We start from the raw sequence: 12,996 nt of genomic DNA on the forward strand, positions 1-12,996 counted from the left end.
GTGTAGAGCAGATGTTCGTAGCAGCTGTTGACAGGAATTAAGCTACGAGCGCGCGGGCTCTTGCATAACGCGGCGTAGGCGAAAACTTACTATTTGATATTTTGAACGTTTCTTTATTCATAACGTATTGTAAAAAAAAGATAATATAATGCAGAAGGTAGGCCTTGATTTAAATATATCCAAGTTTTAAAATTTATCTTATTTTTAAGTTTTTAAAAAGTTAAGGAATCAAATATTTCTTTTCTTCAGTTACCTGGTCTATCAATATTATAGATATTCGTTTAAAACTTTCCTTATTAGGATTAGGATGTCGTAAATACTTCAAATTTAAAGTACTTCAAAATAAGTAGCCAAATAATGTAAATTTCCATACTATAATTTCCGATCTTTTCATCAGGTAATAAGGCGTAGAGTCGCCCTCTATCGACGCTAAGTTCGTTATCACGCCCTTACAACGAGATCGGTTGTAACGGGAAAATTAAGAAATTTAATAACATCATTTTTCCCCAACTAACTTTATCACTTTATTAAAACAAAGATTGTGCTATTAAATTTGGTACTATTGGTTGGCTACACCATGATTTTTATGTCTTTATGAGACCAGATTTAATGCACATTGGTATCCCTTTTTTATAAGTGAATGAGAATTGTAATACATTTTTTCAACTAATATACTTGAAAATATAATACACGGGAAAATCTCAGTAAAATTTTAAACTACTAGCAGTTTCTGATGAATTCATCAGCGATAAATTAAAAACAAATAAGATTACAATATTTTTCGTTATCTTAAGCAAATACATCGTATTCACGAAATATTTTTTTTATATTAAAATTTCAGTCATTCCAATGTTTTATTTATTTATTTATTTATAAATCCAATGTTTTAATGGTGTAGACAGATATACAAATAAAGATGAACGAATCCAATTCGTTTAACGGTCTGTGGTCAAAATTTGCGTCCACTTAAATTTATTACATGCAGCAATGTAATGAAAACGTTTTAAGGAGTCCGGTCTGAGGAAGGCACGCGGCGCATTCGTGCGGCCGACTCAAAGGCTGCGTTACTGACACGCCCACTGTTTATTGCTGTTACCATCAGTTTTAAATATTATGGGATAAAGAGAATAAATATATCTCTTATCCTATGTGAGAGAATAAAAGATATGTTTAAAAAATAGAGAATTTAAAAACAAAATATTAGGCCATCTGATACGACTAGGTGATCTTATAACCATAATAATAAATTAAAAGAATTAAAAACATATCTAGACAGGATCAAGATCAATCGTTATATAATTTTATAAAATATTATTATAAATTTTACTTAAAATATTTTTTCCGTGTTACTTTTCTTGCGTTCCTGTAACTGAAAAAAATGTTATCTCAAATTGTCCTATATCATTGTCACTCTAGCGCTGAAGGAATCTAGTGCTTAATGACTGGGCATCGCTGCGGGAGCGCTGGCTAAGCGGATTTGCTGCTAGACTTAATCCTTAGACGAGTGCCCACTTTCCTGTCCCTGGACCGTGAATGCTCCCCAAACGGGATTCCACAGTTAATTTTGATTGGCAACGTACCTGTAAGTGTTTACAGTCCGATTGCTTCGGTTTGTTTGATGAATTTTTTAGGAAAGGTCAAAGTAATCTGGTTATTACCAGATGTCAGACATAACACTAAAGTACTCAATTCCTTCCTTTGACTAGCAGTTTGTTGGGCTTGGTTTTTTTAATCAAAAGATATATTGTTTTTGTGTTAAATAAAAATCATGAAGTGACAGTGTATTAAAACTTGTAGTTGTTTAAGTTTCGATAAAAGAATTGGCAGCGTCGGCGCGGCTTGGCACCGCGCGCCGAGCCATGCCAGCTGCGAAATTGGCAACAAAACGTCATCTTGATGGCGCAATTTAGTTATACAATGTGTTTATTTTATAAAGCTCCATAGTACTCAATATGTTATCTTTGATAAATTCGATTTTTGATTCTTGGTTTTTAAAAAATAAAGAAGAAATAATTCACCATTGATTCTTTTTTCAACAAAACAAACGAGAATCGATTTTTTTCCTTAGGCCTTGTAACACATATGGTTCCTTAATGTGTACGTTTAATTAAAAAGCTTATAACTTAGTAAGATAGGTACCAGGCTATCATAAATCAGAAGCTAAAATCATCGAAGCATCAAAGAATGTTCAGTACAGAAATTCGAGTTCGAACGCCACAGTGCTCACACGCTTCAGAACGCCTAGTCGAAACCAGCTTGAATAGCATAAAAAATTCACCGCGTAACTGTCACAAACAGCTGTTCCTCGTATCTGATTCCATTTTCAAACCTTGCACATTATTTTTTAATTGTTTTTTATAGCGCATGCCTATTTTGACAGGCAAGTATCTGGCATGGTGTGCATTTCAAATTGTGTAACATTAAAAGTTTATGTACAATGTGCATAATGCTAATTTGATATGTCTTTCCACTAGCGTAACAACAGACTCATATCGTTGTCCCTCTTATTTCATATGAAAAAAATGGAGACAGCAAATACTTAATGGAAATAAAATTAAAACCTCAATTGTGTGTGGAAGAGGTCTTTTACTTTTTCTAAAAGTGCCTGGGCCAGTTATTTTGTTTTTTTTTTTTACATGAAAATTGTTAAAACAATGTTTTATACGAAAACTGTTTTTGTAACCGCAAAAGCGGAAAATTGGTTGCCATTAAAAGGCTTAAAGTTTTTCCCCTTTTCTTTCCAGAGCCGGTAATTAAATGACAATTACTAGCAATCTCGAGGAAAAAAACTTTGAGACATTTTATTTTTGCTTACCAAATATTAACAGTACATTTTATATTTTTAGACTATTGAAGGTTATTTTTAAATATTTCTAGTTAAAATTTTTCCCTTTCTTCTAAGGCTTCATTCAAGTTACTTTCTTTAATTATTTGATCGAATTTGAATAGAATCTATTTCCTGAAGTGCCTGTAATCTTTAAGATCTTCTTCTTCTTCTTCTCAGCCATGAGACGCCCACTGCTGGGCATAGGCCTCCCCCAAAAATAGCCACGACGACCGGTCTTCTTTAAGATATTCTTTTTAAAATTTTATAAATTATTATAACAACAACAACATAACTCACGCTCATAACCCAAAAAGGTAGGCAGATACCACGACATATCGCCTTTCTTATGGATTTCATCAATCTGGATGGTATAAGTCCCTCTGGGACTGCGCCCTCACTCCCTTACTCACTTTCTTCATTTATCCTTTCAAAGTGTCCAAACCATCTTACTTATATTATAAATGCGAAAATTAAGATGGATGGATGGATGTTAGTTAGAAGGTATATCCGGCATGGCTTAACGGGTCTTAATGAAACTTGGCATAGATGTAGAACATTTGGTGATGGACACGGGGAGGTCCATCACCGGCGACTGAGGGCTGCCTCCCCCCGAGAGAGGGAGCTGCCTCGGCAGCTGGCGCAGACGGGGCCGCGGACGAGAGCGAAAGCGTGCCCGTGGTCCCGTCCCGATGCGTTGGAGGAACAGAGGGGTTTAGTGGGTATGCCTCCGCTATGGAGGAGAATCCCACATAACTACCGTGTCCCCCCGGGGCGCGGAGTATGCATAAAGCATTCCTCTCTAGAAAAAAAAGATGTTGAACATAGTCTGGAAGAACACATAGGCTACTTATTAAATTTATTTAATTCGGCATTGAAGTAGTCGCGGCCCACAGTTAGCTCATTATTAATATTTTACTCCTACATAAAAGGATTTTATAATATATAAAACAAAGTAAAATGCATCGTATAATTTTCCTTTACAACGGTGCTTTGTATGCAAGGCACAAAAATAGACGAGACTACTTCAGTAACGTGGAGTTGTACTCGCAACAAATAAGGTCCCGTATTATTCTAGACAACCTGTGATTTACATTTACTACCGTTCATAGAATCGTTTGCAAACGTTGTGGTTAGAACGATGTATCCTTTAATAATAAAGTACTTTAGGAAAAGGGATTGGGTTTACAAGACTTAAACGATAATAGATATTATTAAAAAAACAAAAACGTTTCGTTGTAACAAAGTAAATAGGTTGCGTAAGGAAGATCTTTATTCATCATCATCATCAGCTCACTATACGTCCCCACCGAGGGGCTCGGAGCCTACCCTTAGTTAAGGGTGATTAGACCATAGTCAACCACGCTGGTCAAGTGCGGGTTGGTTGACTACACACATATCTTTGAATTTCTTCTCAGATATGTGCAGGTTGCATCACGATGTTTTTCTTCACCGTAAAACTTCGGATAAATGTACATATTTTAATCGGAAATCGAAAAACACATTGGTACATGGCGTGATTCGAACCCAGGACCTGCAGATTGCAAGTCAAGTGCTTGACCACTGAGTCACCGACGCTCACCTATTCTTAATGTCGACTCCGAGCCCCTCGGTCGGGACGTATAGTGAGCTGATGATGAGTATGATTCTCAGATTAGTCATTGTATTGATACGCGAATTTCGTCGGAAACCATTAAGTAGTCTGTGTTGTCTAAGGATTTATTGCTTGTAATATATCTTTGGAACATTTACAGCATTTTTAGTCTTCTTTGAACGTAGATCACAGAGTCTTCATAATTAAAAGTTAACAAGAATTTGTGGTCTTCGTTCCAAGAAAAATGTAGTAGAGCTGTTAGACCCTATGAGATTTAAGCGGTATAAATCTTAAAGGTGATAAATTTCAAACATTAAGCATAAAGGAATGACTCAGATTTAATCGAGTTCATAGTTAAATTAGCTAACATAAGTTATATCGCAAAAGTATTCTAAAGAAGGCCGAGAATTTTGTGACTTCACATGACTAAATATGATTTTTTTTTAAATTTTGATACAGTTTCAAACGTCGTCATCTCTCCAGTGTTAGTCACGAGGAGTGTAAAGAGAAAGTATTAAAGCTGTTGACATTTTACTCTGATTTCTATGGAAATTAAAGTTCTCAAAGATCATAATTATTCAAATGATACGAGCGACATCAGGATTTAAGTGAATCACATTACGGGTCAACATTACCAGTGGACATTAGTAACTCTTAATTGACTTCATTTTTTAAAATCGCTTTAATGCGTAGACGCGTTTAAAGCGGGTTTAATCGTGTCGCAGTATCAGCGATAACTTCCCTTTAATTACATTCTATGAGCTTAATCAAATTCTCGTGTCTCTGGAAACGTCGAAATTACACAATCTAGCTTGTGACCGACGCTTCTATTAAGTACCCCGATCACATTGAAATATGAAAGTGGAACGGATTCGAATTTCGACTGCTTTACGCGCGCCTGTGTTAATGGTTTGGCGGAAATACACAGTCTAATAATCAAAGAGCACGTTACATTAGTATTTATTGCAACGACATAATATTTAAGGACTATATAATGACGTTCAGAATATTGTTAACATCAAAATTGTCACATAATATTAGCGTATCCGCTTTTGTTTTGTTTTCTTTTATGCTATAAAAGTAAAACGTATTCGAAATTCGAATCCGCTTGAATTTAATATATCAATGTGATCGGGGCGTAAGTGTCTTAATTGCAGGAAGTGTGGTGACGTAATAAATTCGTTAACTTAATTATTGGTAAGTGAGATTTCCTCTTAACATCTTCATTTGTAAAGTTGACCGTATGTGAGCTTTCTCTTTAAAAGTAAGATATCTTTAATCAGTACAATTTAAATGGTAATTTTATCCTTAATTATAATACCTTAAGTGACTTTATGTACTAAAAAAAGTTTCAAGGAAGAAATTTTTACTTTTTAATTTACTTTTTTAAGAGATATAATTCTCTAAAAAGATTGCTTTCGTTACGGAATTTGAAATAAGAACATAGTAACTACAATTGAGTACAGCCTTTTAAAGAGTAAACTAAGTCATAAGTTAGTAAAGCAAGCGAAAAAAGAAATATACCAACAGTTTCGATTATATTTAGTTGGTTTTAAAAATGAAAAATCTATTTAATATTTATTAGTTATCTAGACAATTTATTAGCGGTGTAAATACATATTTTAAATCGAGTGAATATCAAGACTATAGATTATAAGAATTCTTTATTGACTGGCAAATAAATTTCCGATGCGTAATACATAAAGTAAACGGGAATTAGCATAAACGCTTTATCGGCCGGACCGCACATAAAACACGAAGCCCACTTACACGGCACGATACGATCGCGACACGACACAAGCAACAAATTACGTGTGACATTTTATTATTAAATGTTCCCTTAAGATGTGTATTTTATGACACTACGCTAAATACACTGACTAATGTATATTTACGTCATAAAATTCTCAGCAATTTGCATGATACACCTAATACCCTCGTGACGATGCAATAACAATATGGCGGATGAACGTAAGATCGAAAATGAAATAATATAAAACAATGAATTATATGAAAAGGTATAGAAGATTTGTTTGAAAATACCTGATGAAATATGATTAACTGATTAGGACGTTAAAGCTAAGATAAAATATTTATTAAAAATAATCACACGTCAATTTGCCAAAATATGTATGGTATAAAAGATCTTTAGCTATGAGGCGTTGTGTTCCAAATCGCCCCGTCAGTATCTCTATTTATTGGAGGCCTCGTTATTTCCTGGAAAGAGAGCGCTGTTCTGTCAGAATAAAATTTTATCACCGTATTGGATTTTTACAATATTTTTTGATAGCGATTGTCAAACCTTTAACAATTTTTAGAGTTTTTAGTCATTTATTTTTAATAAACTTAAAACCAGTATACTTTGAAGTTTTCAGACTTGGAAAATTTATAGACGCCAAGGACAGAAACATGAATTTAGCTAAATGAAGCTAGCTGTTTAAAGGAATAAACTAAGGCATCTTGACCTTGATTAAAGTTATACGTTGTGAAATTATTTTTTGCTAAGCAAAAGTTTATTGGACGTCGCGAAATCCCTAAAGTCGGCTAACGAGTCGATTCAGACCTGACAAAAGTCAGAGTAATAGGGGACCCGAGTACAGTTGCGGAGGAAATTGTAAATGCTTTCATATGTTCAACAAGGTGTAACATGTTTTCGTTGCCAGGTTGCCGGCGTCTGGGGACAGTGCTAACGAGCGTTCCGAATTCAAACAAGACACTGTTTGGAATCTGTTCTTGTTTTCGCTAAAATTTATGAAAAAAAAAACTGTTTGCTAGTCTCCAATATAATTTATACTTCGTATGTGAATACTACAAATATTGTTTCTATTATTAATACTTACTTTTTCTAAATGTATGCATTTTTTATATCATAAGGTGGCAAACGAGCTAGCGGCCACCTGAAATCGCTGAAATAGCGAAGTGACCGTTGCCCATAGACATACGCAATTCCATATGCGTTGCCTACCTTTAATCGACGGAGGAGAGCATGCACAAAAATAAAATATTTCCCCTTTCCATGAATCCTCTCATCCGAAAAGTCCACTTCCAATTCCCATCCTTTCTTATAAGAAAAAGGGCGGGGAAGTGAAAGAGGACTAAATTCGGCGTCCGGAACGCACTTATCAGACGAAACACTGAATTGAAACCTGACTGTATGTGTAAGATATACAAAAAAAGTGTTTTATTTCATACATTTTTTGTATTCGCGTTGCTGTTATAGAAAAATCTTTTTTTTGTCTGTCCGTCCGCAAGATAGCGATTTTTCCAGGTAATCTGCGGAACAGCTGGAGCGATTTTGACGAAACTTTGTTGGGAAGATAGCTGGTGCAGGCGGGCCTTTTTAGGTCCTTATAGCTTTTTTTTTAATTCTGCGCAGGGACCGACTAATAGTCTTTTGTAAAAATTTACAACAAAAGTAGGTAAGTACAGTAAATTATGCAGACCACAATAGTCAAGGAGCATGTTTAGTAAATATAAGATGCTGGAATAGCTGGCGGGTATAAGGCTACCTACATGCTCTGATATTCCCAGCGCGGCCGGGTATATCCGGCTGAGAGTGGCGTTCCGTGTAAACACGGCTGTTCCAGTGGCCCGCGGCGATCGTGCCGGATTAACCGGCTCCACGATTTTTTCACCCGGCTAACGAGAGACGTGAATGGGGTGGACGTGTCGGAATGCTCCGGCTTTAGGATCAATAATAGGTGCGTTGGTAATATAGTACATGGAAATTCTGTTTTCATTGAAAACCGCTCACTAGCTTTTAGTCGTCAATTTTTCGATTTACATTTTTTTTAGGTGTCATTTTTTGTGTTCGAGATTTGACGCGATTTTGGCAATGCCCAACAATTTAAAATTGAGGTTATAAAATTATTAATTAAAGAAATAATAGGTCAAAGAACAAAATTAATTTTAATGAACAAAGTAAGTTATTGTGATGACCATTTAAATAAAAGAAACGGCTTTGTTATAAAATTAATAATAGTAATTTTATTATTAGGAATGTAATGTCTATTTAAAATTATACTATTCTTTGATAAAACATAACCACCAAATAATTCCTTTTATGAAAATAATACCCGCTGCGTTTTTAAAAGTAAATGAATACATTTAGTATGGGCACGGAAGGAGAAAATCCGTAGGGCACAGGATTGTATTATTAGGGGAACCACTACTTATATTGAAACTATAAAACAGCACGAGTAATATGGGCTGTCAAATAAATCATTTATTTAAATCGCTTTGGGGGTTACGCCCTTAATTCGAAAATTACCATTCTGTTAAAACGCACGTGCGTTTTGTACGAGAATAGTTTAAGAGTGTTTGGACTTTACCCTCATTCTAAAAGAGTGAACTGTTAATAGGGATTTTTTCAAGGGTCATATGTTAATGACCTAACTGTTTATAGAGATCGTTTGAATAGTTGTATGTTAACTTAATTTTATTTAAAATAAAACACTAGTGATTTACGGGAAAATATTTTGATTTTACAAAAATAGAGTTTTACTCGTATTATTGTAAAATTTGAATGTATTAGGTACATACTTAGAAGGTTAAAGTTCTAAATTTGAATATCATAGAGAAATCAACAAAAGATGGATTGAGTATTTTTACTGGGACGTAATGTATGGACAATATTATAACGCCACTATACTTTGTGGTCTATCCTTAGCAAGTTACTTTTACTCAAATAGTTTCCAGTTCCTGCCTTTAGAAATCCGTTAATCGCTTTCAGGACGGTCATCAAAAGGATGGTGTGTGGTACAAGTTATGGCAATATCGCGGGAGTATTAAAAACATTTTTTCGTAACCTTACAAAATTCTAACATAAACCTACATTCGTCCTTAAAATACTTACAACTTTAGGCAAAGTATTTCGGGCTTTAGTGTATAATTTATAAATAAGTCCAAAATCGCTTTATGCATTTTATGACGCCCTTCAGTTTATAAACTGCGAAATACTAAAAATAAGAATATTATAAAGAAAAACGAAGATAAACTTCGCACCAATAGCAACATCCTAACGATTTGAGCCATTGCCAAGATTTTCTAGAGTCCAAATTCTTGAAGTCTTACAAATATTTTTTATCGCAATTATCCGTTCACCTTCCATTACTTGTACCGTTTCGTAACAACGCTGGACCACTTCGCCGAGTGTACATTGTGCCCAACAATAGCGGCCTCAGTCAATCGGCGTTGGTACAACATCGGCTTAAGTCATTCAGCTCCGTACAATCAATGTTAGTGAAACAGCTCTCACGTGGATAAAGCCGTCAATAATATAATAAAATCTACATCTAAGATAGCTTTGAGGGATGTGATTGTTTCAATAAATACCTAATCTTTGATCTCACTTGTGTACTCCAAAGATGTTTGGTATAACAATATCTATTTACTCATTTGAAAGGTTTTCTAGTTAATTATAAAAGGCCATGCTTGTTTATATTGCTAAATTATTTGCTCAAAGGTCCTCGGCAACAACTTCATTATTCATATCAAACGATCGATTCAAAATTGACCTTAGCGACCTTTTTGAAAAATTGTTCTATGAAATATTAGGGTTATAGGTTACAAACTGTGTGAGGTGAAATAAGGGCGCGATCCGTCAGGCCCCGGCTGACCTAAGCTGACCCTTGTCAAAGCCCAGATGCTACTGAAGCTACTTTATGAAACAATGTACACAGAAATTTTAATCTTACTGCCTTTCAAGAAACATGACAAGTCACGAACTGCTTTCCTTAAGAAGTTAAGACCTTTCGTTAAGAAGTCTATTACATATCAATAAAGAGTTTGCAATCAGAGTTTTTAATCAGAGGTATTCAAGCAGCTAACAAATTAAACTAAATACGAAGATGTCGAAACAAAAACTCAAAAACTTAGCGACCACTGATACAGAGGGTCTATTGGGATTATACACAGCAACACATGTAACCACATAACTCGTACAGGCTTGTAATTTGATACTAATTCCAGAGTTAATTCGCATCTGATCGCAAATTAACGACAAAGCTCTAACAACTATTGGTAAAATTGAGCGCCCGGCATAGTTCCCAACTGTATCAGTTTCTTGGACCATTAAATTTAATCGCCGCCTGAGGTATGATACCGAGATTTATCCTATATTAGGATCGAATATTTTCGATTTCTGGTTCATAAAATTTATTTTAAAAATGTTTTAATATAAAATTTGCGTCCGTCTTTGGTCTAGTCTAGAGTACTTCCGTTGCAATATCTGGATTTTAATTTCACTGCTCTACGTCTACCTTCTTCGCCATAACTTCTACGTCAACCTTATCATCAGCATTTGCAGTTATTTACAACCCATCTGCTTTCAATAGATAAAACTTCTGAATTTACTGAACTTTAAACTTTACCATAGTAAAATAGCGATCCAAAAACGTCTATTTTATCATTGTAAATGTAAATCTTAGATGTCGTTTAACAAGTGAATTACTCGTGAAGCTGCATTGTCTAACACGGATATACTTCAGCTTGGGTAAGTGCACTCCAGGACATCTTCCCCTCCGCACTACCCCGCTGCCCGCGGAACTGCAGGCTGTACTGACAAATGGATATAGACGCGCGACTTTATAAGGATGTACTGTTATCTAGGACGATTTACGGTGAACCGCTTAATACTGATCTTTGTGTATTTCATGTATTAGGGTTATAAGATGTATTTATATAAAAAAAAAACCATTGAATATTTTTCTGTCCGTCAAGACACTTCTTCTCAAAAACGCGTGAAGGTATCAAGCTGGAATTTATATCAAATGTTCAGGTCTGCGGTCGCTAGGTGCTGAGAAATAATAAAACTTCTAAGCCAACCCAATCAAAAGATACAACCATTTATGTCGCAAATGTTTTTGGTAATTGGGCAGAATTTTAAAAGACTATAAGTAATAACAATTTTAAGAAATTAAATTGAAGGTTCGTTATTGTTGAAAAATCAGCATCTTGTCAGTTGTAATATTGGAAGTGCATAAAAAATTTAATACATTAATGAGGTAAAATGATAGCTAATAAAAAGTACATCGGTAATGCGGCATGCAAGAAATGTCCCGTAAATAATTAATAATTGGCAGACAAGATTGTCATTACGAATTACGATCGCGTCTTGGGTGTAATAAAAAACATTACGTAATTGGGATACTGGACATTAATATTCATAAATCCAATAACAATGATAATAAATCATAACATAATGAGATATGGAAATTTTACGTTTATAAAAAAAAATCGCCTCATAACGACCAAATAAACGTTATGCAACATTGATTTCATTCGTCGTAGTAAAAAATTACCTAAAATTGCTTCGAAAAACACATTAAGAGATTGTCACAACACATAATAACAGAGCATTCGATGCATTTCTCGGTAATTGGTTAATAACAAGGGATTAATTCGATTCGTTCGCGGTGGACGCGGATTTTAAAATGAAATTTCATAACGAGACAGCGTGCGGGGAGCTGCGGTGTGTAGCGGGGGGAGGGGGCATTTTGAAATTTTAATACGCGATTGTGCACCTGTCGCGGTCTGCGGGAATGTTCACTTGTTTTCGATTAAAAATATTTTGTCGAATAAATAAGGTTGCATTATATTGTTTTACCGTGGATTTCTAAGATCAAAATATCTGCATAATATCGTCATCTTTGTCCTTATCTTTGACAAAACAGATATAATAACATATTTTAAACGAGGATTTTGGTCTTAGATCTTAACTCCACTTTTTCCTTACTTTGGTCCTAGAATAAAACCCATGATAACCCGAAACTTTTCTTAATAAATAATGTGCAATTTAATTCTCTGAGAACTTCTGTGTATATGTGCACACAAATAAACACAAACTTGTAAATGCTTTAGGAAATATGTCAGTGGAAGTCAAATTGTAGGCGCGCTATCTAAAGGTCGGCGCTCCACCTTTTCGAAGGCGATTGCTCAACACGATATTTGCCCGCGACCTGATATTTTCTTTAAGCTTTGCAATTTAAATATCAATGTCATTAATTACACCAGTTATTGATTTATTTCGTTCGTCGTGTGAACCGTTTATTAACTCACCTTTGTTACTTCTGCGATAAGTCTTACGAAAATATCATTATTGGGGCAATTTATTTAATAATTGCATGTAAAGTTCACGATACATCGCGATGATAAGAATTTAAACGAGGTTATCACTGTTCGACATTTTTCGAAGTTCTTTTTCGCAATAGCAATAAAAAACTACTTGTAAGGTCGTATACGTCCCCACCGAGGAGTGCAAGCTTAACACGTTAGCTGCCATGTCGGACTATGTGTCCGACAGACCATACTTCCATTCATATGTAAATAATAAGTATATGAGCAATGTAAATATGGTATTACTATATTTTTAGGGGTTTTGGAAAAAAAAAATTGTTTTTCGAAAAATCATTGCGGCAGCTAACGTGTTAAATAGGAATATCTAAAGGTGTTCTTCAACAACACTAGCCTAGTGCGGATTGGTTGAATTCACTTAATTTCTTCTCAGATTTTTCTTTAATATATTTTGTTATGACTTTGTTTTTAATTAGAAATCATTTTTGATTTTCATCGTTCCGAA

Source organism: Papilio xuthus, unplaced genomic scaffold (assembly GCF_000836235.2).
Source record: "Papilio xuthus unplaced genomic scaffold, Pxut_1.1 DF825752.1, whole genome shotgun sequence".
NCBI classification, from domain to species: Eukaryota; Metazoa; Arthropoda; class Insecta; order Lepidoptera; family Papilionidae; genus Papilio; species Papilio xuthus.